At 45.2% G+C, this 26082-nt stretch overlaps 2 pseudogenes; one reads left to right on the forward strand and one right to left on the reverse strand.

The window, feature by feature from the left end:
* The first annotated feature begins 7995 nt into the window (after window positions 1-7995).
* LOC125545555 (uncharacterized) lies at window positions 7996-9801 on the forward strand (annotated as a pseudogene).
* A 4383-nt stretch (window positions 9802-14184) lies between these two features.
* LOC125550859 (lysine histidine transporter 2 pseudogene) lies at window positions 14185-15615 on the reverse strand (annotated as a pseudogene).
* Between the last annotated feature and the right edge of the window lie 10467 nt (window positions 15616-26082).

The following is a 26082-nucleotide window of genomic DNA, read 5'->3' on the forward strand; positions in this document are numbered from 1 at the left end:
GAGGCATCGACATTGAGACAAACGAAACCTTCCGCTGGTCTAGTCCAGCTATGCCTTTTGATTCGCCGCGCCCCTTGCTTCCTTGATCTCATGAAGTTCTTTGTCAAGGTGACGATAGCCTGGGCCGACCGAGCCGGTTCTCGCATGGCCTCGCCATGGGTAAAACCCCTTCGCTCCCACCAGATGTACCACACCGCCACCACCGCAAGCTCCTTCCTGGTCACCCCGGAGAGCGATGGTACAGTGGCATTGGGCATGAGCAACAGATCACCTAGGACCGACGAGCCCTCCAACTCCGCTTCACAAAGTTCATTAATAGTGGGTAGCAAACCCAGCTTAGTCCAGATTTCTTGGACCCTGTTGCATCTGAAGAAAGAATGGCGTACACTTTCACAATCAGCTTCACAAATTGGACAGTCAGACATTGTGATCATATGTCGGTTTGCTAGCACACCTCGACACGGAATTGCACCATACAACGCTCTCCAAACATGCACTTTAACTTCTGCCGGTACTCGAAGCTTCCATAGAATGCGCCATACAGGACTAGTACTTGAAGACAATACCGAATTCGTTTGTCTCAACTTTCGTCCATGTTGATGATCCCACTCCATGTGATAAGCCGTCCTGACCGAGAAAATTCCTGATTTGTTGTAGTGCCATGAAACAAAGTCCTCCATCATCCCCATAGCCAGTGGTATATTCAAAATACGATTAGCATCAATTGGCCAGAAATATATATCTAATAATTTGCTCATCCCAGCACCCATTCTCCTCATCCATCAGTTCAGAAACTTTTGTAGGTAGGATATTACCTCGTGGAGTCATTACCTTTCTATTTGGGCTGCTGGGTATCCAAGGATCACTCCAAATACTTATTTGAGTGCCATCTCCCACTCTCCATATATAACCTTTTTTGAAAGTCTGAATACCACTCCACAAACTTTGCCATGTGTAAGAGCTGTCTTTCTTGAGAGGACAGTTCAGCAAATCATCGTCCGGGAAATACTTTGCCCTTAATACTCTTGCACACAAAGAATCAGGTTCTGCTAACAGTCTCCAGCACTGCTTTGCTAGGAGCGCCAGATTGAAGCAGTGTACATCTCTAAACCCCATACCTCCATTGCTCTTTGGCACACACATTTTCCACCACGCAAACCAGTGCATATGCTTCTTGTCATCCTCATCTCCCCACCAGTACTGTGACGTAGCAGTTGTTATTGCATTACAAATCCGTTTTGGTAGCTTAAAGACTTGCATAGCATATGAAGGAATAGCTTGAATGACAGCTTTCAACAACACTTCTCTTCCTCCAAAGGAGAGTTTCTTCTCCTTCCAGCCTCTGATCCTAATTAGGATTATATCAACAATATACCAATGACACGGAGTTTGCCATGCGCTGGGACCGAGTTGCCGCATGTTCGCTCGTTATCTTTGTTGATATTGTCAACGCAATTGTAAGGGCCTCTTCTAGTTATTTCTTGTTAGACAATAATAATAATTTGACACATTTATTTATTTTTTATTGTAAAATAAATAAAAATACATAATTATTTTTAAAAATATGGGGGTTTTCTCGCAAACGTAGATTGGACATGATATTCATGGAAACAGTTATTAGGAAGAAAATCAAAGCTTAAAGAGTACATTTCGCTATAAATCAAATGTCAGATTTTTTAGCATGGCAAATTGAATGTTAGAGATAGCAAATCTTTGCCATGTTTAGCTTTCTGTCAAGATTTGACATGCTTGCTAAAGAAAATCCCATCCTCGCAATAGAAAACATTCGATTCGCCATGCTTACAAATCTGATCTTTGATTTTCAGCATTGCCCTAAAAAAAGCTAACATCATAAATTCTCGAAAAAAGGGGATAAAAAAGATAACATCAAGCTTTCTCGTGGGAAAAAAGGGCAAAGGAAAAATAGGAAACAAATTATAATCGCAAAGTTCTAGTGTAGCCGCAAATCTCGGGATCGTCCGTGCAGCCGCACTAGTTGATTTCCTCTGTAGATCTGCAGGTAACTGAATCCCGCTCCAGTTCTTGTGCGATTTTCTACTGCTCCCCAGATTCCTTCACGCTGCCCGCTGACAAATTTGTGTATTTGGGGTTTGGTTTTCTACAGGGAGGATCAGGGCATTGGGGTTTTTCCACCAGACTAGCTAGCTAGAGGCGCGTTCATGTCGCAAGAACTGGAGCATGCGGAGGTGGCAGCCATGGCGCCCGACGAGGTTCCGACGCCCTTGGCCACCCCTGTTCTTCCGCGGGCCAAAAGGGTGAAGGAAGTGTAAGAAAAAAGCTTTAGGTTTATTGCAATCGGTTCATTTGCCTAGCATTAGATCACTTAAGATATGATTAACAGAGAGGTTTGTGAGATCTTACAGGCTTGCTCGATGTAGGCACAACGGAGCCCATGATCTCCAGTGGCGAGGATGAGCAGCACCAGTGGCGCCAAGGTGATGTAGTCGTGGAGAGGCAGCAGCTCATCCAGGAGCTTCGCGGTGGCAGCAGGAAACCACCGGCACAGCCTTGCGGCGGCTGGCGATGAAAACGGCCTTCCCATTGCTTCAACACACCCCCTAGATCGGTAGGTTTGAGGGAATTAAGGGGCTGGATATTATGTACGTGAACTCAGATTGCCATAAGTATCCAGGCCCCACCTTTTATATGTGTGCTGGCAATAGGAGACCAAAACCATCTGTTGGTTAGAGGTGCCCCCGATCAGGGCGATTCTGTTGGGGTCAACAGCCACGTATGTTGGTTCGTGGCCCATACCCTTAACGATACTTTTTACCCGGTCAGAGCCGAGATCAACCAACATTCCCCCCCTTAATCGTTAGGCTCAACTTCATTCGTCCATTTTCCATAGGAATAATATATAAAAATAAGGTGTTACAACAGCGAATGCAATGCTATTAAACCTCAATACTTATAATACATCAGCCTACTTCAAAATGGAAAACATATTACTTAATGGGAGTGGTTTGTTTAGAAGGTCCTTACTTCCAGGATCAAAAGGCTTTCCAACAACCCATGCTAGCAACATAATCATACAATTGGGTGGTAAGCCTTCGATAAACGGATCCGTAAAACATTCAGACGTACTCATACGCTCAACTTCAATAGCTTGATCATGGATTCTATCTTTCACAACAAAAAACATATTGTCAATGGTTTTGGCAACGCCATTTGACTTGTTGTTACTCGTATAGAAAATTGCACATTAATATTGCAGTAGGTGGTTTAGAAATGTTCTCTACCACCATAATTTCGAGAATAAAACTTACTTGACATACAACCTGTTCAGTAGCCTCTTAACATGCCACATAATAAACTGCATCATTACTGACGCCATCATTGTCATTATGGAGCTTTTCCACGATATAGCTCCATATGCGAGGGTGGGGATGTAACATAACGTGGAAACTCAATATCCACACACCTCGCAAAAAACAATGTCTGAATAGCCTACGATATTGAGGTTACTAAGACCTCTTATTATTGAGCATGTAAAATTTATTGCCTTGATTTACTGCGAAACTTTTCAGCGGCCTTTTGAGTGGTCCATTTCTTAACTTGTACATTTGCCAATTATCCCGATCATAAATAGGGCACATTTATACTTGAATACTTATATTTCTTCTGACAGCTGAAGCATAAGGAACTAACATTATCTGATCAGTTCATAATGGTTCCTTGAACACTAAGATGTCCACTTTTATTGCCCTTAACTTTAATAGCAGGTGAGACAGAGTACTAGTACATAACCCCCTTTTTTCGTACTCTATTGACATATGCCATCATAATAAAACTTATACTCCTTTTGGACCAATATATTGGCAAAACTCAATACAAGCAAAGTAATATGAGGCATCGCCAAGACTCATACTCATAAATAGAAGATAGAAATTTCTTGGCTCGACAAAAATATTTCATCTTCACAAGGTAGTGAGCTTACTCCCCCTCGACTTATGGTATGAGTGTCCCAACGCTTGTCTTGTTTCATAATTGTATTTCTTTGAATAATATGCCTTATGTCAACTTTATCTTCATGACGGAACCTTACTATTGAGTCATACATACATTTTTAACTCGGCCAACACAAGAGCATGTTATAATAATAACACAAGCGTCACAACAACTCACCAAGAAAACTCTATTGAGTTACATCATTATAGCTCGTAACGTTCATCCTATATGGCAAGAACGCGCTAAGATGATCATTCACACACATTATCAAACGCAGGGAAATTGTTAAGGCTCAACACTAAGTGTTGCATTAGGAATTTCTTCTCAAATTACCTAATGCATATGAACAAAGATCTAATGGAGTTATCCTTAAGATTCATATTCATATGCTCCAGGTTCCCTGATAATCACTTTAAAAATGGAGAACATAAATCCAAAAACTTGATGACAATCATCTTAGCTCTAAACCACAACACCGTTGGGTAGAAGATGGGAAAGAACTTCATGAGTTGCGACACATGATTATAAAACAACGTTGGTCAGAAATATAAACATGAGCCACATGATACCGACAAACTTGCCACTTCAATAAAGTGTGACACGTGATTATAAACGACGTTGGTCAGAAGTATAACCATAGTCACATCATAATCAACATTAGATTAGCAAGCTTGCCACTTCAACATTCATGTGTGCTTCATAATTCTCATAAGGGAGCAAGTACATGTAATTTCTCATAAAAAAAGAAGTCAAGACATTCATGTGATCTTTCACTCGCTATAATCATTCATTCTCCAAAATAAGACTTCTCGTTGGTTCCATCCTACTCAGAGAATTAATTAATGCGTTCATCATTTCCAATATTCAATGAGACATTCCATTCTCCCCCTCAAAATGTGGTAAACATGACCACAATTTTGACGAGGTCTCATTATTCACATACATCTTAAGTGTGCCATGGCACATATCATTATTGCAAATACTTCGTTCATAAATATTCTCACCACATGGTAAGACCATCATAAAAGGGTTGATTATGAAGGACAAAAGGTTCATATGAATAAACAAAATGTCTTCTATTGCTTTATTCTTTATTGTCCTCGTAGCAAAACCCCTTAAAGCCCATCTTCAACGGGTAAATATCTTTAAATGTTCCTTAATAGAGCCCAATTACTTATTGACATATACCAAAAATAACATTCTTTATCTTAGAGGAGATGGTATGCTTCATGATAAGGAGTGAAATATGGTTTCTCCCACTCAATTGCTTTCAAGTCATACTTTTCCATCTTGTCATCAGAGTTCACAATAGAAAACTCGTGAAGGTCCAAAACCTCTATCATGAAGAGAGCCCTTTCCTTCCATTTGTGAAAATCAGCTCCGTTGTTCAAATAAATGAACTCAACTTTGTGGTCCGTTGCTAAAAAAAGGACACGATTTTATGAGCATCATTATTAAACATCAGACAAAACACTTGAATGGCCTCAACCAAAACAAGATACTCATGTTCTAATCCGTATCACCGTTGGGTTGAAAACGGAGAAGAGCACTTTTGATCCAAAATTTGGACATAACAATAATCAACGTTGGTCAGAATATTGTCATATACCATTAAACATATGCTCATAAATGACATCTCTAATAAAAACTTCCTGTTTTGGCTCTAGAAACTTCGAATCACATAATGATCAGCAAAATTATTACTAAATTAATAGCCAAAAGATTAATATAAAGCACCATTATATGGTGCAATCCTATGTGTTATCAGACACATGGATTCATAATTTATCACTGATCATCTTGCATTAAACTTTGACATCATAATGTCAATAACATCAATAAAATATGTCTAAGGTTTATCATTAAAAGACTTCAATCACATCAGAGTAAACATTAGATTGACACCCTTTGTGTAATGACATCATAAACATTCTCCAAACAAAATTTGGACATTACACCATGCTTTCACCGAATAATAACATTTGGTAAACTTTTAACAGTCAATAAATGACAGCTCATGACCATGATATGACATTAAAGTTCTCTAAATATTCTTCTTCTGTGAATCATTATGCCGAGCCTCCATCACCTTCTGTCAGTGCATGCCAAAAGACACAAAATGCACCTCACATAGTGGTTTAACATTATGGCTCATCATCATTAGACTGCGTAGTGCGGTGCGGAAAAGCCGAACCACGCGGCCACTAACACTTCCTTAAGATGGCCTCGACCAGACTTGAGAGATGATCACAACTTAAACTTTATGCTCAAGTAAAATCTTCGAACAAAATGTCCAGAAACTTTAGAGAGTTACACGTAATCATGCAAATAAAACCATCTCATCACGTTAATAATTCAACATTAAAATGCTATTAAAGAGAGATTATCACTAAAAATAGTACCATATAAATAACATCATAATCTCATAGCATTATTCACCCCTTAAATTTCGGGCATTCTCCAATTTAAAACAGTACATAAGACATTATTTGATAAATTCAAACTCCATAAACTGTACTGAAAACAAGAAAATGCCTGAATAATTAATCATACATATTGGCCACATCATTCTCATATTAAATATAAATTTGACAACATTAATTTTCAATGTCAATGGATATTTAAAATGATACTCAACATTAAATTTCATGTGTCAAAATAAAACAAAAAAATATTTCTTATTGGCTCCTTTTAATTCTGTAAACATAACATAATTTTCTAGCTATTCTCATTTAAAACAGTGCAAGAAATTATGAGAATCATCATAATACAAAACAGCACTGAATAAGGGAAAATACACAGAACATCAGAATTGGCCCATGAGAACCACCTCAGAATTTTATTGATTCGGCCTAGGAGAAAAGATTCAGAGGAAAGAAAAAATCCTCCCGGGCTTAGACAAACTGGGCCGAAGCCCAGCCGCAAAAGCGTCCTGTAAGACTCCCGAAGGCCCATGCGGCCACCACCTTGATCGTGGCCGTACGATTGAATCGGACGGACCAGATCGATCTCTAGTGGAACAAAACCGCCACCAGTCAAAACCCTAGCCCTCATTTTTCTCCATCCCTCCCGATTTTCTCGCTCTCTCCAGAGGAGTGGTCCAACTGCGGCGGCGACGGCGAGGCGCGCGCGCACAAGAAGACACGGCGGCGCGAGGCACGCCGGACATGGCGACGCGGTAGCTTCGCTCGCCGGAGCAGCATGCACAAGGACTTGGTCCGGCGCGCTCCTCCGTCGAGCGTAGCTCCGGAGACGCGACCACGTAGCCGTGGCGTTTACGGGTATTTCGCCGGCGGCTGCCGGCGCACGCTTTGACGGCGACGGCGAGGAACAAGGCACGAAGTCCAGCAGCGGTTGCATCTTCTTTCCGCGCGCCGTCCCGAGAGACGGCGGCGTTCCGGCCATGGCGTACACGCACGGCGGACCCTAAGGACGGCATGCTCATAAACGTAAGATCCAGCCCCTCTTTAGTTTCTTTTCTTTCGATTTGAGGCATGGGATTGACTTTGTAGGGTTCCCAAAAATTTGGGGATTGACTAGAGTTAGGGTTCGTCTGAATTGGGGCTTTCTTTAATTGCGCCAATTCATCATATTCTAATCGATAACAGGGGCTAGTTATCATGATTACATTAACATTATGCGGAAGCATGGCAAAATAATAATAATTAGACTAGCCGAATGGGTTAATCATCATTATTCTCTGATTAGGACTAAACCCCCTAGCGAATTAGATCTTGACCGAAAAGAACGAACCCTAATGCTAGACGGCTAACACCAACAGATCGTCTGAACTTAATCATTAACCTTAAACAGTGTTCATCTGAACTTAATTGATGATATTAACATAATTAGATGATCATTAGGGATCTAATCTAGGCTTACACGACTCAAGATACCATTGTTAGAAAAAAGCTTTAGGTTTATTGCAATCGGTTCATTTGCCTAGCATTAGATCACCTAAGATATGATTAACAGAGAGGTTCGTGAGATCTTACAGGCTTGCTCGATGCAGGCACAACGGAGCCCATGATCTCCAGTGGCAAGGATGAGCAGCACCAGTGGCGCCAAGGTGATGTCGTGGAGAGGCAGCAGCTCATCCAGGAGCTTCGCGGTGGCAGCAGGAAACCGCCGGCACAGCCTTGCGGCGGCTGGCGATGGAAACGGCTTTCCCATTGCTTCAACACACCCCCTAGATCGGTAGGTTTGAGGGAATTAAGGGGTTGGATATCATGTACGTGAACTCAGATTGCCATAAGTATCCAGGCCCCACCCTTTATGTGTGCTGGCAATAGGGGACCAAAACCATCTGTTGGTTAGAAGTGCCCCCGATCAGGGTGATTCTGTTGGGGTCAACAGTCACGATACCTTGGTTCGTGGCCCATACCCTTAACGATACTTTTTACCCGGTCAGGGCCGAGATCAACCAACAGGAAGATCCGGCCATGGCGGCTAAAGACTGGTCCAGTGGTCCATGCTCCCGCCCGAACTCCTCCGCCTCATCGCCGAATCCTTCCTCGATACCAACGACGTCGACTGCTACATGGACTTCCGCGCCGTCTGCCCCAGCTGGCGTGCTGCCACCGACGACCCAAAGGACAACACCTCCGACCGCCCCTTCCATCCGCGGCGGTGGATCGTCCTCGACGAGGTTTTCCACAGCGATGGGAAACTTTTCCTGCTGAACGCCGACACGGGCCGCTTCGTCCACAGGAAGCTCCCGCTGCTCAGCGAATACTATGTGGTGGCGACCACTAACAGTGGCTACGTCGTCCTGGCGGACAACAGCCCTCCTCACGTGGCTAGCGTCCTCAACCCTCTCACCGGTGTCGTCGTCCGCTTTGCGGTGCCCGTGCCCCTCGACGCCGGGGTTGCTCATGTCGTCTCCCATGGCGGCTCTCTGCGCACGCTGGTTTTACAATGCAAACTCCTCTCGCAGACATTACATGGCCGGCCCCGACTTTCAGCGTTTCGCCGTCCTTATGGCCGCGCCAGATTACGATCTCCTACTCAAGGCCGCCGTAGGTGGTGGCGTCTACGCGTACCTCAAGCCATTCGTACATGATGTGGTCACTGTTATCTACAACTTCTTGGGGATCTATCGTTTTGATCCTCTCAAGTTCTTCTCCGGCCATGCCAACTACGGCCGGGGTTTCCTTGTTGGTCTAGCTGGACAGATGCTGCTCGTCTTCAAGCCAAGTGGAATCCACTATCCCCGTGTTCTCAGATTCGATAATGCGACATGCCAGCTTGTGCTTGTGCAGAGAATCGGCAAATATGCCATCTTCGTTGGCCATCAGAGGTGTCTAGCTGTGGATTCTGACAAGTGACAGGTTCCCAGGCGTCGAGGAGAACTGCGTCTACTACATTCAACATCTGGGTTCATCCACTTTCATATACAAGTGCAACATCACGGACAAGAAAGTGGAGAAGATCTCTGAATCAGACGATTTCGTGAGGCGGGACAAGCAGTTTGTCCTAGTGGCCGGCCGTCCTTTCACCACCATCCATATTCTCTCCAGCTACACCATTAACATCCCAGATTCTCAACTCGCCATGCAACAGATGCCATGAAGGGCCGGCAAATCTTCATTCTACTTTGGGGATAGTTACCATGATGACCGACCGGCAGGACTATAATTTTGCTAAGTAAATGTTCCTGTTTTCTCTACAGTCTTTTCCTTTGTTATTATTTTGGACTTTTGGCTATGCATTGCCTTGTTATGGGTAAGAAACAGGTTGTTTGTTGTCTTAATCAAGACATGGTACGTATCAACCTAATGCTACACCAATTGTGTCCACTTCTTCCCTTGTATTACTTCTTAGCAATGCAATCTATCTAGCGCTTAATTTCTAGCAGTACTCGAAAGTTTTGCTAGCACCGTGAGTTACTACTGGAAAAGTTTCGAGAGTGCCACTTAAATGCCGAGTTCACCTGGTGTGAAGCATGAATGATGGTAGTCATTTGGAAGTAGTGGTATGAGCTAGAACACAATACATACTGCTGTTGTCTTTTAAAAGATAGAAAATAAACTCTCCACTTAACCTTTCCACAACATTCATTCGAAATAATGACCTGCCCAAGAGAAAAAAAAGTTACTCATCCTTGCTCAATACATGGACCCTCGATTACTGGAACATATATAATGTTTGGCCCTAGCTATATTGTGGTTAATTCGTAGTAGAACCACAATTTACAATCCTTGATCTCCAATGACTACAGAATGATATAAGCATCCAACTCCAATCTAGGTCAACTTGACCCGTTCGGCAATCCACCAACTCCTAGGATTTGTGGAGCGGTTGTTCCCTCGCTCCAAGATTTTGAACTACAGTTCCATCCGCTCTTGGAGAGGAGCCGTGCAGCGGAGTGACACCGAACGGGCCCTTAATCCTACATTGTACATGGATATGAGTGTATCCCAATTTTCATTGCTTGGATATAGTCAAATAAGATTGACTATAAAGCACTAGATTATCACTCACAGCTATTACTACCTTGTAACTTGATCTAGCTATATGGCAAAAGTAAACGAGTTTGTGCTGAAATTTTTAAATTTCACCCCTGAACCACCTAAACATCTATCCAGTCAGCAAATTGATATTATTTCTAAGAACTTTTTTTTGTTATGCTAACTTAATGAATTGATGATCTCGATGGCAGACCATGCTAACTTAATCCTTCTTCATCAAGCATGGCAAATCTTGGCAAACCATGCTTGCTCAAGGAAATTGACAGCCTTTTTTTACGGGGAATTGACAGCCTTGCCACAACATGATTTGCCATCTCCGACGTTCGTTTCGCCATGCTAAGAAATTTGACGTGGGATTCCTAGCGAAATCCATTTCTAAGCTTTGATTTGCTTCCTAAGAAGAATATCACGTCCTATCTATGCTTCCAAGGAAAAATAACTTGTTTTTGGTAATAATTATAGTTTTTTATTTGTTTCCAAAAAATAAAGAAATATATCGATTTTCTTTCTTTAACAAGCAATAACTAGTAGAGGCCCATACAATTGCGCGGACAATATCGGCAAAGATAATGAGCGGAGATGCGGTAACTCGGTCCCAACGCATTACAAACTCCGTGCCGTTGGATTTGGTTCGCACACGTCGTGTAGGTTGGGTATGTTGATGTCATGCACGAGGTGGCTACAAGAGTAGGAATTCCACTGAACGCCAAAAAAAAAAAGAGAGTAGGAACTCCACTTTCAATAGTCATGGCATCTCGTTCCAACGGTGATTAAATGTCTGTTTTGTTATAGTGATAACTTGGAATGAACTTACAGAACAAAGCGCCCTCTTTGCGAGAAGATTGACAGGATTATGATGGGCGATATGGTTGACCGTGAGATCGACGTTGCTGCCAGATTCCTAGCTATACCAATCTTATCGGGTGAAGTAAAAAAGGCCAAAAGAAATACCAACCAAAAAGTCACTTTGGAACCAGGATGCATTGGAGCCCTATTTTTTGAACTGTGCCAAAATGCTATTTTGAAGTTTCAAAAAATTCTGAAAACAAATCAACATGTTTATATGAATGTATGTTCCACATGTGTAAATTTTGATGCTGAAATAAGTAACCATGTGACTTACACAAAAATGACAAAATCACGATTTTGGAAAGATGAACAGTGCATGTATTATTCACTATTTGAAAATCACCATTGTTGTCATTTTTGTATAGGTTGCATATTTACTTATTTCATCACCAAACTTTACACATGTGTAATATACATTCATATGATCACGTAGAATTTTTTCGGAATTTTTTGAAACTTTAATGTGATTTTCAAAGTATTTAAAATAAGGTCCTCCAATACACCTGGGTTTCAAAAATCCACTCTCAATACCAACATCCTTTGTTAAAGCAAAATGAGAAACAAATCATAATATTATTTGACACTAAACGAGTTTCTAAGGGAAGTAGGTCATAATGGCTAGCTTTATTGAATGGGAATATTGGTTGCATCCTAAGAAAGTTTTAAGGCATAAGTTCTTTTTTTTGCGGAAAATTAAGGCATAAGTACACATTAGGCAACATAAATGTCTTCATTGCATAGTTACTTTTTGAGCGGAATAATTATTGGTCAAAACCTTTCCTTAATAACCAAGAAAAATATGACATACAGTTTGAAATGAAGGAGGTTTTTTTTTTGCAGGAGACATATTGTATTTTCCGAAAAAGGCTTTCGCCCCGCTTTATATATAAAGCATAGACCAACAGTGTCCAGTACAACCGCACGCACCCATCACAAACGCACACACACACCCAAGGCAGGATACATAGGCGCTGAGCGCAGCAACACACTCCCTAGTACTACACGAGCCACCGGGAGCTTCAACCGTGTACAGCGCGAAGAAGTGAAGCCGCATATGACGAACCGAAGAAGTGAAGCCCCTCCTTCTTCCTCGCCGCCGCCCAGGGGCGCAGCCAGGCGAAGCCCTGCTGTTGCCGGCAGCGGCGGGGCCCCTTTGTCTTCCCGCTCGGGCGGTGCTGGCGCGGGCCGGCGTCCCGGGCCGGGTCGTGGAGCTGCAGCCGGGCTCCATGGCGGCGCGGCGGGCTGGGGCGGCGCCCTGCCGTCCCTGCCTCCCCCTGCGGCGGGCGGCTAGGCGGGTGGCGCGTGTGCCCGAGACGGCGGCGACTCCAGCGCGGCCAGATCTGGCTCATGGCGGCACGGGCTGCGGGTGGCGCGGGCTGCCGGTGGCCACCTCTGCCATGACTGCGGCAGGTGGTGGTGGCACCGCGGCAGTTGGTGGTGGTGGTGCGGGCCAGAGGTTGGAGACGGCGACCGCGGCGACTCTTCCGGATCTGGCCTCTCGGCGGCGTGGGCCGCGACGGCTAGGGCTGCGGGCGGCGGCCCTGACCGAGGCCCCCTCGGCTGGTCGGGGTGGCGGCGCAGTGGCGGTGGCTGCGCGGGTGCGTGCCCGGCGGCTGCCGTGGTGGTGGCAGGTTGATTGCGGCGGCGGCCAGATTGTTCTGGCGTCGGCTCGTCTGTAGGCTACCTGTATCGGCCTTCGACTCCTCTCCTCGACGTACGTTCGCTTCTCTCGCCGGTGGGCTGGCCTTCTCCCGGCTGTTGTCCATCGACCGTCTCGCACCCGGTGTCGTAGGACTGAGCTGGTTTCGCGCTCGGCAGCAGGACCGGCCGGTCTCGCGCCCGGCAGCAGGACTGCGCTCGTCTCACGCCCGGCAACAGGACCGGCCCGTCTCGCGCCCGGCGGCAGGACTGCGCTCGTCTCGCGCCCGGTGTCGCAGGACGGCTCGATGGAGGCTTGTCGCCGACCTATTGGGTCTCTGCGCTGGGACCGGCCAGGGGTGCGAAAGGCGGAGCCTTTCCGCCTGTCTCTGCGGTTGGGGTATCGGTGGGGCTTGGTGTCAAGGTCTTGGATTCCGGGGCGGCTGCCCTGGTGGTGGTGGCGCGGTGATCATGGGCAGAGCTCGTGCCTCGGTGCTGCCCGACTGCCACGGCCGTGTGGGCGGCGTGGTAGCCGGGATGTGGCGTTCGGTGGCGGTGTGTGTTGACCGGGGTGAAAACCTCTCTATCTTCGGACGGACTGGCGACCGCGAAGATCACTCCCTTCTTGAAGGCGTCGTCGTGACTATCACTGCCCATCGTGTTGCTCCAAGGGAAACTCTGATCCTCGGATCGGGCGGTGGCGGCGCTCCGGTGCCGTATCCTTCTTGAAGGCGCCGCCTTGGAGCCCAGACATATTGTATTTTCACGCAACTATGTAGATATTTCATAATTATAATCATCATGCATTAATATGATGTATATCAAGAACCAACCATCGGTTGGTTGTTTAGTGGAGTTATTGTACTCTTAGACCATTAGGGATAAAGAAACACTATGTTTTATGTTCAACATTTCTTCTTAAATCGGATTCTTTTCTGCGAGACGATATCCATGTAAAGATGGAAATGTGTCTAGGCAACAACCAACTATATGAAGTTGCCACATTATCTACCGCCAAACTAATAAACAACATGTATAATAGCTAATTACTAAGAAGTAATAATTTGTTAATATATGATGCACCTTATACTCTCATAATGTTTTTGAGTTAGTGCTGCAGCTGGCTGATAATCTATATCATGCTTCACTTTTCTCTTAGCTAACTCAACAAAACTATAATACTCTAATCTTTGTTTACATTACCTTATTGTGCTTGCTAAATAAATCCTCCTAAATCATCTAATCTTGTACTGTGTGCTTAAGAGTAGAACTTGAAAGTCTTGGCGTCAAGGATGATTTGGCGCAACCCGCCGATCGGGGACAACAGCATGAGCGCAACTCCGATGGCGATGAATATCCAGTTGAGGAACCATGTCACGCTGTATCTGGCGGGCTTGCGTAGCATGAGCCAGATGATGCAGGGCAGGAAGTAGGTGGTGGGCGCGAACGCGAAGCCTCCGAAAAACCCAAGCAGGCCGTCGAAGAAGGGGAAGGTCATGCCGACGAGCATCGTGAGCGCGACGTAGGCGGAGCGGGCGGTGAGCCGCAGCGGGAGGCCGGGGGCGAACTTGAGCTTCTTGACGAGCACCGTCTCCATCATGTCGAAGACGGGCATGGCGAACACCTGGTAGCTGCCGATGACGTGGACGACCACCATGAGGTTGGCGAGGGCGATGAGCCACCGCGGCTTGTCGAGCGTGATGAGGATGTTGGGGTCGACCGAGTTGCCGAAGGCGTAGTACCCGCCGAAGGCGACCGAGAAGTAGCAGAGCGCGACGATGGCGTACGCGACGAGCACGCCACGCCACATGGGCTTCTTCGACGGCTGCTCCGGGGTGGACGGGATGGTGGCCTGGATCTCGAGCACCACGTTGTGGCCGGCGAACGCGAACGCCACCGCCCCGAGGGCGTTGAGCGCGCCGAACACGTGCCCTGCCGTGGTCGCCGCCTTGAGCCCGTAGTCGACGGCTCCAACTGCAGCAGGGTGTTTGTGTAGCACGGACGCGAAGAAGGCGACCATGGAGTAGCAGATGGACATGACGGCGGCGGCGGCCGAGACGCCGGAGATGGAGTTGAAGTTGGGCATCTGCGAGAGCAGAAAGTGGACGGAGCCGAAGATCATGATGAAGAAGGTGAGGCGTATGTCCTCGCACCGGCCGTTGCAGACGAGGTCGTGGAACTTCTTGAGCGACTGGCCGCCGGTGACCATGTAGACGATGTCGGTGCCGACGTCGACGACGAGCTGCTGCGGCACGACGATCCAGAGCCCGAGCTTCTTCCCGAAGGCGTGCTGCCCCAGCTCGTGGTACCGGTCGAAGCGCTTCCCCGGGACCATCTCGTGCATCTCCACCATCTGCCACAGCGTGTAGAGCGTGATCCCGAAGGAGCTGGCGATGACCGCCACGCCGGGGCCCCAGCCGAGGTGCGACATGGCGAACGGGAGGCCCAGCACGCCGGCGCCGACCATTGCCGTCACGTTGTGGAAGGCGGAATAGTACCACTTGGCGGTGCGCGAGGAGGTGATGGGGAGCCAATCGTCCAAGTTCACGTCCTTGAGCTTCGCCTCCGACTCCCGCTCCTTCACCGTCTCCACATACTCCTCCATGATATCCAGCTCCGACGGCGGCGACGACGACATCGTTCCTCCTTGTTCAACCGCACGCAGTTCGATAGATCGATCGACCTCCATGATTATTCACACGACACGTACGAAGCTACAATCAATCAAGCTAGCTAGCTGGCTTAGATTGTTCGACCGCACGCAGTTGTTCGATCGTCGTCGTTGTCTTGCTCTGCACCTCTTTTCGATCGTGGTTCGTGAGTAGAGGCAGGTGGGTAGCGCTAGCTTCTGCCTGTATATCTAGGCGCAACAAGCCAAGAACGTGAGACTTCCGGTCTTCCCAGCCCACTCGGATTCCGCATGCAACCGCGGCTCGGATAATCGATGCATCAACGTGATCCCTTATGTTAGCTAGCCAACAGCACCAGAACGGAATTTTGTGTTGTGACCGGACTGACCAGCTTTGGAGACTGGAGTGCGAACGAGCAGCGGAAAAGATCCAAACCAAACCTTGAATTTGTAGGCAAAAACTAAATCAAACCCTGAAATCTCAATCCCTAAAATCAGCACATCAAATTCTTTAATCTCGGTCTATTTTGAACCTTGAGAGGACTTAGCCGGTATTCGCGTGCTCTGCGGTTTTTCTTTGATTGTTTTTCTCTTTTTTTGTTTTCCTTTTTCTTTTTCACACATGTCTAACTTTTTTAGTACCGAATCAACATTTTTAACGCACACATGAAATATTCTTGATAAAATTTTGATATTTGCAAATACATGATGCATTTTTTCATGCAAAAAAGTACATTCTGTAAAATTTTTAAAATACATGTTTAAAAAAATGAATGTCTGGTAACATTTTTCCAAAAACTACATGTTTTACATTTTCTTAATGATAATAAACATTTTTATAAAGCTACATGAACATTCCTTTACATTGTTCAACATTTTTTTCAAACACATGTCACGTACATTCTATTAACGGAAATACACAATTGTGCCCAGGGCCGGTCCTGAGATTTCGGGGGCCCGGGGCGAAACTAGAACTCGGGGCCCTTTTCTAAAAATGGTAACTACGTGTTTGTACACCATCAAAATAATAATAAGCATGCTTAAATTGCATTTAACAACTATGTATAAGATAAAAACAATGTAGTATATGATAATTAATTTGTCGAGAAACTTAAGTTACTCACCGCAAGGAATATGTAGCGGCGATGTTGAGATGAAAGATAAATTTTCACACACCTCTTGTGAAGCCGGACACAAGTAAAACTCCATATATTAGGTGTGCAAGAGTTGATCTATCCACCAATAATCTATCCTGAAAAAAAATCAAAAGTATATAAAAAAAATCCATATAGAGAGGGTAAGCAAAATCATGCAATGTATACTAGGAAATATGAAACTTGAGAGTGCATAACTAAATTTTTTTCCCACATGAGTGCACATACTGGAATTGCATCCGGTTGAAATGCCTGAAAATGCATAGTGTCACAACCATGAACTTGATTACAAGAATGAAGATTTATATAAGCTAATTCTTGGCCACCAAAATAATATGTACTCTATATACATAGAAGTTCAAATCAATTAGCAATTTACATGGGCCTCTAAAACTTCCAATGACGTGGTGTCACAGGCTCACAGCTATAAAATAGTAGCCATATACTGATATACATAGAAGTTCAAATCAATTAGTAATACACTTGGGCCTCTAAAAATTCCATTGATGTAAATCTCCTATATAGTGGCCCACAAACGAGGTCATTGCAGAACACAATGTGAAAATTTCTGGACTAATTGGGAGATTGATAAATCATATACATATAGTTCGTCTGATTCTGGGCATTATTCAGAATCAAGAGATCCTTGGCAATGTCTACAGAATGTAAAGTTATGCAATCATATCTCCAAAGTTGTGAGCAGTTACACACAATCAGTGCCAAAACTGAACCCTAACAATCACAATACTTAAGAAATCCTCCTTTGTCGTTTCAATGTACCATCCAACTAGATCGCTAATACAAGAAGCAACAGTCTCGAGAAGCACCTTGGAGATGGGTTCCTTTTTTCAGAAAGGGGAAATAAGAGAGATGCATTACCACATGTACTGAAGGAGGATGAAGGCAAGGTGCGCGGACTAGGGATGTCTGATATCTCGGCGGCTGCGTGGCCGACGTACTCCCGGAACAATCATGGGGCCTGTCGTCTGCTGACGCCGGCAAAAATCATTGAATCAGCCCTTGCGGCTCGGCTTCTCGGCGTGGCCGGCGATGGGCAACTGCCGCGGGGCACGATCTAATCTATGCGTCATCAGAGGGCTGTGTGTCCTGCCGCCTGTTGACCTTCCGTTTGGACTGTGTGCTGGGCCAAATCGACTAGTAATATACATGACATACATACATAAATGGGGCCCCCTGATTCCGGGGGCCCGGGGCGGCCGCCCCCCTCCCCCCCCCCCTCAGGGCCGAGCCTGATTGTACCCGCGTGCCGGTTAGACGACTCAAGCGGCCGGCCACATACTCTCACATGCATGCATGTATTTTTTTGTCTTCTAGTGCTTGTGGCTTTTGGCATTAAATGTATTTGTACTGGCCACTTCGGTTTAGCAAAAACAAGTCTATTTGCATTTATTTTGAGTTTTTGAATTTTTAAAAACTCATATATTTCGAACCGCGCATCCGAATTTAGATCTGTTTTCACCGTTGGAATCTCCGTAACGAAATCTTTAAAACTAGACCCCACATGGGTATGTTACGACGAACTTTTTTTGATGCCAACTGTAATGCTATACGGCGCAACTCTACTATTACACGATGCAACTTTAGTATTGCATGGTGCAATTTTTTACAAAACCAATTTTAGAGCTACATGATCCAATTTTCTATGTGGTTGTCACTCAGCAACCATGACAACCAATTTTGTGAGATGTGCAACTAGTCTACTGTCCCAACTAACTAACTTGTAGTTGATGTGCAACCCTCCTTCCTAGTCTTGGATGTGTATTATCACTATCAGCACCCCCCCCCCCACCTACCATACTAGCTATATGTGCAACTTAGTCTGTTATTTCAGCCAACTACGTAGTAGTCGATGTGCAACTTTTCCTCCTTTCCTAGCTACTTGTGGATGTGTGGATTCACTTGATGGGGGAATAGACAAAGTTGCACATATATAGTCTGCAAGACAATCGGCCGAGACAACAGAAAAAGTTGCACATCTCACTAGCATGGATTGTTGGATGGTAAAAATTACACATCCATGAGGGAAGAGAAAAGTTGCCTTTAGGTGGGGCCCTAAAGTTGGACATCTCACTAACAACCGGTGGTTGGGACAAGGTGTTAGTAGTGAAAACTACACACCCATGAGGTACAGGAGAAAGTTGCACGTTGACTGTAGGGCAGTTGGCCAGGGTAGTATCCAAAGTTGAACATCCACTGCTAGGCAGTTGATAGGGATAGCATCCAAAGTTGCACATCCACAGCTAGACAGTTGGCTGAGACAACAACAGTGAAAACTACACATCCATATACAGGGAAAAGTTGCACATCAACTAATAGTCAGTTGGACAGGGCAGTAGACGCAGTTGAACATCTCAATTAGATGGTAGTTTGGGGTGGAGGTAGCATCAGTAAAACATCCACGGGGCAGAGGGAAAGTTGCACATCGACTATCGGCTAGTTGCACATCAACTACTAGACACTTGCACCAAACGGAGACTAAATTGCACACAAAACAGTTCATCGAAGCATACCCATGAGAGGTCTAGAGGGAGTAGCTATTATGTATGAAGTTGTCGCTTATCGACAATTTTCCTTAACTATAGTCGCTACATAGACGTACAAGTGACAATTTTCTATGTATGGCAATGTTGCTTATCGTCATTTTCCCCATATAAGAACTTTGTATTGCAATGTTGTTTGAATTTAGTGTTTAAATCCCTTCAATTGAGCGCATGAGTACAGAGTTGATGCAATAAAAAAAACATGGATAAATTTTGATAGATCTCTACTCCTAATGTCTCAGTTGGTAGTCTCCGTTTCGGATTTATTTTCGTCCCACCTATCATGGTTTTTTTGGTACCTCCTCTCATCTTCTCTGGGTTTTTTCGTCCCCTCTCCCTACTTCATCGGTTTATTTTCGCGTCACCCTCTCACACAACGAAAAAAATTGAACGGATCAGAACTTTCCATACTAACGCAAATTATTCAGTAATGTCTTTATGTAAAAGAATCAATCACAATCAATCTCTAAAGATTAAATCTAAATTAATTAATCTTTATAACGTTTGTTTCCTTCTGAATCACATCCATAACTTTCCTTCCTTGTTTGGGCAGAAACTGTTTGGTAGCAGAGATTAGGAAGCTTCGTATGAGCGTAGTAATAGGAAGTATTCTTTTTCTTGATGATTCGTTTTCACGCATGATGATAGTAAATTAGGCCAACATTCACCACTATTTATCAACGACATCAATCGTATCCATTCCTACCTTAAGGGAATCCACTAGCTACGTCTTTTTTAAGGGGATCGGATCCGCTCGCTACGTCGTCGTCACACGTTATTTTCACAAGCAACTCCCCTAAAAAAATACAGCGCCCTACCTCAACTTCCCTACCTGGACGCCGCCGCCGCCCACCGATCTCGCCGCCTCCCGGCGATCCCCTCCTCCCTCCCGCAGCTCGAACGACCCACTTTTTTGGCCACGAGCACCGCCTGCCTCTTCGCCCACGCGTCGCCCCTCCTCTTCACCATAGCCACGAGCACCATCCGAGGCGGAGCCTGTTGGGGAACGTAGCAGAAAACAAAAAATTTTCTACGGTTTCACCAAGATCCATCTATGAGTTCATCTAGCAGCGAGTGATTGGATGCATCTACATACCTTTGTAGATCGCGAGCAGAAGCGTTCAAAGAACGGGGTTGATGTAGTCGAACACGACGTGATCCAAATCACCGATGACCAAGTGCCGAACGGACGGCACCTCCGCGTTCAACACACGTACGGAACGGATGACGTCTCCTCCTTTCTTGATCCAGCAAGGGGGAAGGAGATGTTGATGAAGATCCAGCAGCACGACGGCGTGGTGGTGGATGCCGGGCGTCACAGTAGCAGGGCTTCGCCGTGTGCTACGAGGGAGAGATGTAACAGGGGAGAGGGAAGCACCAAAGGCTGAGGTATGAAGTCCTCCCTCTCCTCAACTATATATAGGAGGGCCAAGGAGGGGGGTGCGCCAGCCTAGGAGATCCAATCTCCTAGGGCCGGCGGCCAAGGGGAGGTTTCCCTCCCCCCCAAGGCACCTAGAGGTTTCCCTCCCCCCCCCAAGGCACCTAGAGGGACTCCGAACAACATTCGGGTTACTGCATATACATATCTTCACAACCCTACCGTCACCGAACCTTAAGTGTGTAGACCCTACGGGTTCGGGAGACATGCAGACATGACCGGGACGACTCTCCGGTCAATAACCAACAGCGGGATCTGGATACCCATGTTGGCTCCCACATGCTCCACGATGATCTCATCGGATGAACCACGGAGTCGAGGATTAAACAACCCCGTATACAATTCCCTTTGTCAATCGGTATGTTACTTGCCCGAGACTCGATCGTCGGTATCCCAATACCTTGTTCAGTCTCGTTACCGGCAAGTCACTTTACTCGTACCGTAACGCATGATCCCGTGACCAGACACTTGGTCACTTTGAGCTCATTATGATGATGCATTACCGAGTGGGCCCAGTGATACCTCTCCGTCATACGGAGTGACAAATCCCAGTCTTGATCCGTGTCAACCCAACAGATACTTTTGGAGATACCTGTAGTGCACCTTTATAGTCACCCAGTTACGTTGTGACGTTTGATACACCCAAAGCACTCCTACGGTATCCGGGAGTTACACGATCTCATGGTCAAAGGAAAAGATACTTGACATTGGAAAAGCTCTAGCAAACGAACTACACGATCTTGTGCTATGCTTAGGATTAGGTCTTGTCCATCACATCATTCTCCTAATGATGTGATCCCGTTATCAATGACATCCAATGTCCATAGCCAGGAAACCATGACTATCTATTGATCAACGAGCTAGTCAACTAGAGGCTTACTAGGGACATATTATGGTCTATGTATTCACACGTGTATTACGATTTCCGGATAATACAGTTATAGCATGAATAAAGACAATTATCATGAACAAAGAAATATAATAATAGTACTTTTATTATTGCCTCTAGGGCATATTTCCAACAGTCTCCCACTTGCACTAGAGTCAATAATCTAGTTACATTGTGATGAATCGAACACCCATGGAATTCTGGTGTTGATCATGTTTTGCCCTAGGGAGAGGTTTAGTCAACGGATCTGCTATATTCAGGTCCGTATGTACTTTACAAATCTCTATGTCTCCATCTTGAACATTTTCACGAATGGAGTTGAAGCGACGCTTGATGTGCCTTGTCTTCTTGTGAAACCTGGGCTCCTTGGCAAGTGCAATAGCCCAGTGTTGTCACAAAAGAGTTTGATTGGCCCCGACGCATTGGGTATGACTCCTAGGTCGGTGATGAACTCCTTCACCCATATTGCTTCATGTGCTGCCTCCGAGGCTGCCATGTACTCCGCTTCACATGTAGATCCCGCCACGACGCTCTGCTTGCAGCTGCACCAGCTCACTGCTCCACCATTCAACATATACACGTATCCGGTTTGTGACTTAGAGTCATCCAGATCTGTGTCGAAGCTAGCGTCGACGTAACCCTTTACGACGAGCTCTTCGTCACCTCCATAAACGAGAAACATTTCCTTAGTCCTTTTCAGGTACTTCAGGATATTCTTGACCGCTGTCCAGTGTTCCTTGCTGGGATTACTTTGGTACCTTCCTACCAAACTTATGGCAAGGTTTACATCAGGTCTGGTACACAGCATGGCATACATAATAGAACCTATGGCTGAGGCATAGGGGATGACACTCATCTCTTCTATATCTTCTGCCGTGGTCGGGCATTGAGCCGAGCTCAATTTCATACCTTGCAAAACAGGCAAGAACCCTTTCTTGGACTGATCCATTTTGAACTTCTTCAAAATCTTATCAAGGTACGTGCTTTGTGAAAGACCTATGAGGCGTCTCGATCTATCCCTATAGATCTTGATGCCTAATATATAAGCAGCTTCTCCAAGGTCCTTCATTGAAAAACTCTTATTCAAGTAGGCCTTGATGCTGTCCAAGAGTTCTATATCATTTCCCATCAAAAGTATGTCATCTACATATAGTATGAGGAATGCTACAGAGCTCCCACTCACTTTCTTGTAAACGCAGGCTTCTCCATAAGTCTGCGTAAACCCAAACGCTTTGATCATCTCATCAAAGCGAATGTTCCAACTCCGAGATGCTTGCACCAGCCCATAAATCGAGCATTGGAGCTTGCATACCTTGTCAGCATTCTTAGGATCGACAAAACCTTCCGGCTGCATCATATACAATTCTTCCTTAAGGAAACCATTAAGGAATGCCGTTTTGACGTCCATTTGCCATATTTCATAATCGTAGAATGCGGCAATTGCTAACATGATTCGGACGGACTTTAGCTTCGCTACCGGTGAGAAAGTCTCATCGTAGTCAACCCCTTGAACTTGTCGATAACCCTTAGCAACAAGCCGAGCTTTATAGATGGTCACATTACCATTCGCGTCTGTCTTCTTCTTAAAGATCCATTTATTTTCTATGGCTCACCGTTTAACGGGCAAGTCAGTCAAAGTCCATACTTTGTTTTCATACATGGATCCTATCTCGGATTTCATGGCTTCTAGCCATTTGTCGGAATCCGGTCCCGCCATCGCTTCTTCATAGTTTGAAGGTTCACCGTTGTCTAACGACATGGTTTCCAAGACAGGGTTGCCGTACCACTCTGGTGCCGAACGTGTCCTTGTGGACCTTCGAATTTCAGTAGGAGCTTCATCAGAAGTATCTTGATCATCATCAATAACTTCCTCTCTAATCGGTGCAGGCGCCTCAGGAACATTTTCTTGAGTTGCGTCATTTTCCGGTTCAAGAGGTAATACCTCATCAAGTTCTACTTTCCTCCCACTTACTTCTTTCGAGAGAAACTCTTCCTCCAGAAAGATTCCGTTCTTGGCAACAAAGATCTTGCCTTCGGATCTTAGGTAGAAGGTATACCCAATAGTTTCTTTAGGGTATCCTATGAAGACGCATTTTTCCGACTTGGGTTCGAGCTTCTCAGGTTGAAGTTTCTTGACATAAGCATCGCATCCCCAAACTTTTAGAAACGACAGCTTAGGTTTCTTCCCAAACCATAATTCATACGGTGTCGTCTCAACGGATTTCGACGGAGCCCTATTTAAAGTGAATGCGGCAGTCTCTAAAGCATAGCCCCAAAAAGATAGCGGTAAATCGGTAAGAGACATCATAGATCGTACCATATCTAATAGAGTGCGATTACGACGTTCGGACACACCATTACGCTGAGGTGTTCCAGGCGGCATGAGTTGTGAAACTATTCCACATTTTCTTAAGTATGTGCCAAATTCGTGACTCAAGTATTCTCCTCCACGATCTGATCGTAGAAACTTGATTTTCCTGTCACGTTGATTCTCAACCTCACTCTGAAATTCCTTGAACTTTTCAAAGGTTTCAGACTTGTGTTTCATTAAGTAGACATACCCATATCTACTCAAGTCATCAGTGAGGGTGAGAACATAACGATAGCCACCGCGAGCCTCAACACTCATTGGACCGCACACATCAGTATGTATGATTTCCAATAAGTTGGTTGCTCGCTCCATTGTTCCTGAGAACGGAGTCTTGGTCATTTTTCCCATAAGGCATGGCTCGCACGTGTCAAATGATTCATAATCAAGAGACTCTAAAAGTCCATCTGCATGGAGCTTCTTCATGCGTTTGACACCTATGTGACCAAGGCGGCAGTGCCACAAGTATGTGGGACTATCATTATCAACCTTACATCTTTTGGTACTCACACTATGAATATGTGTAGCAATACGCTCGAGATTCATTAAGAATAAACCATTGACCATCGGAGCATGGCCATAAAACATATCTCTCATATAAATAGAACAACCATTATTCTCGGATTTAAATGAGTAGCCATCTCATATTAAACGAGATCCTGATATAATGTTCATGCTCAAACTTGGCACTAAATAACAATTATTGAGGTTTATAACTAATCCCGTAGGTAAATGTAGAGGTAGCGTGCCGACGGCGATCACATCGACCTTGGAACCATTCCCGACGCGCATCGTCACCTCGTCCTTCGCCAGTCTCCGTTTATTCCGCAGCTCCTGCTGTGTGTTACAAATATGAGCAACGGCACCGGTATCAAATACCCAGGAGTTACTACGAGTACTGGTAAGGTACACATCAATTACGTATATATCAAATATACCTTTGGTGTTGCCGGCCTTCTTATCCGCTAAGTATTTGGGGCAGTTCCGCTTCCAGTGACCCTTCCCTTTGCAATAAAAGCACTCTGTCTCAGGCTTGGGTCCATTCTTTGACTTCTTCCCGGCAGCTTGCTTGCCAGGCGCGGCAACTTCCTTGCCGTCCTTCTTGAAGTTCTTTTTACCCTTGCCCTTCTTGAACTTAGTGGTTTTATTGACCATCAACACTTGATGTTCCTTCTTGACTTCTACCTCTGCTGATTTCAGCATAGCAAATACTTCAGGAATGGTCTTTACCATCCCCTGCATATTGAAATTCATCACAAAGCTCTTGTAGCTTGGTGGAAGCGACTGGAGGATTCTGTCAATGACCGCGTCATCCGGGAGATTAACTCCCAGCTGAGTCAAGCGGTTATGTAACCCAGACATAGTGAGTATGTGCTCACTGACAGAACTATTTTTCTCCATCTTACAGCTGAAGAACTTATCGGAGACTTCATATCTCTCGATCCGGGCATGAGCTTGAAAAACCATTTTCAGCTCTTCGAACATCTCATATGCTCCATGTCTCTCAAAACGCTTTTGGAGCCCCGGCTCTAAGCTGTAAAGCATGCCGCACTGAACGAGGGGGTAGTCATCAGTACGTGTCTGCCAAGCGTTCATAGCGTCTTGGTTCTGTGGGACGGGTGGATCACCTAACGGTGCTTGTAGGACATAATCTTTCTTGGCAGCTATGAGGATGATCCTCAGGTTCCGGACCCAGTCCGTATAGTTGCTGCCATCGTCTTTCAGCTTGGTTTTCTCTAGGAACGCGTTGAAATTGAATACAATGTTGGCCATTTGATCTACAGGACATATTGCAAAGATTTTAGACTAAGTTCATGATAATTAAGTTCATCTAATCAAATTATTTATGAACTCCCACTTAGATTAGACATCCCTCTAGTCATCTAAGTATTACATGATCCGAGTTAACTAGACCGTGTCCGATCATCACGTGAGACGGACTAGTCAACGTCGGTGAACATCTTCATGTTGATCGTATCTTCTATACGACTCATGCTCGACCTTTAGGTCTTCTGTGTTCCGAGGCCATGTCTGTACATGCTAGGCTCGTCAAGTTAACCCTAAGTGTTTTGCATGTGTAAAACTGTCTTACACCCGTTGTATGTGAACGTAAGGAT

Source organism: Triticum urartu, chromosome 1A (genome assembly GCF_056163025.1).
Source record: "Triticum urartu cultivar PI428250 chromosome 1A, HENAU_Tu73, whole genome shotgun sequence".
Taxonomy (NCBI): domain Eukaryota; kingdom Viridiplantae; phylum Streptophyta; class Magnoliopsida; order Poales; family Poaceae; genus Triticum; species Triticum urartu.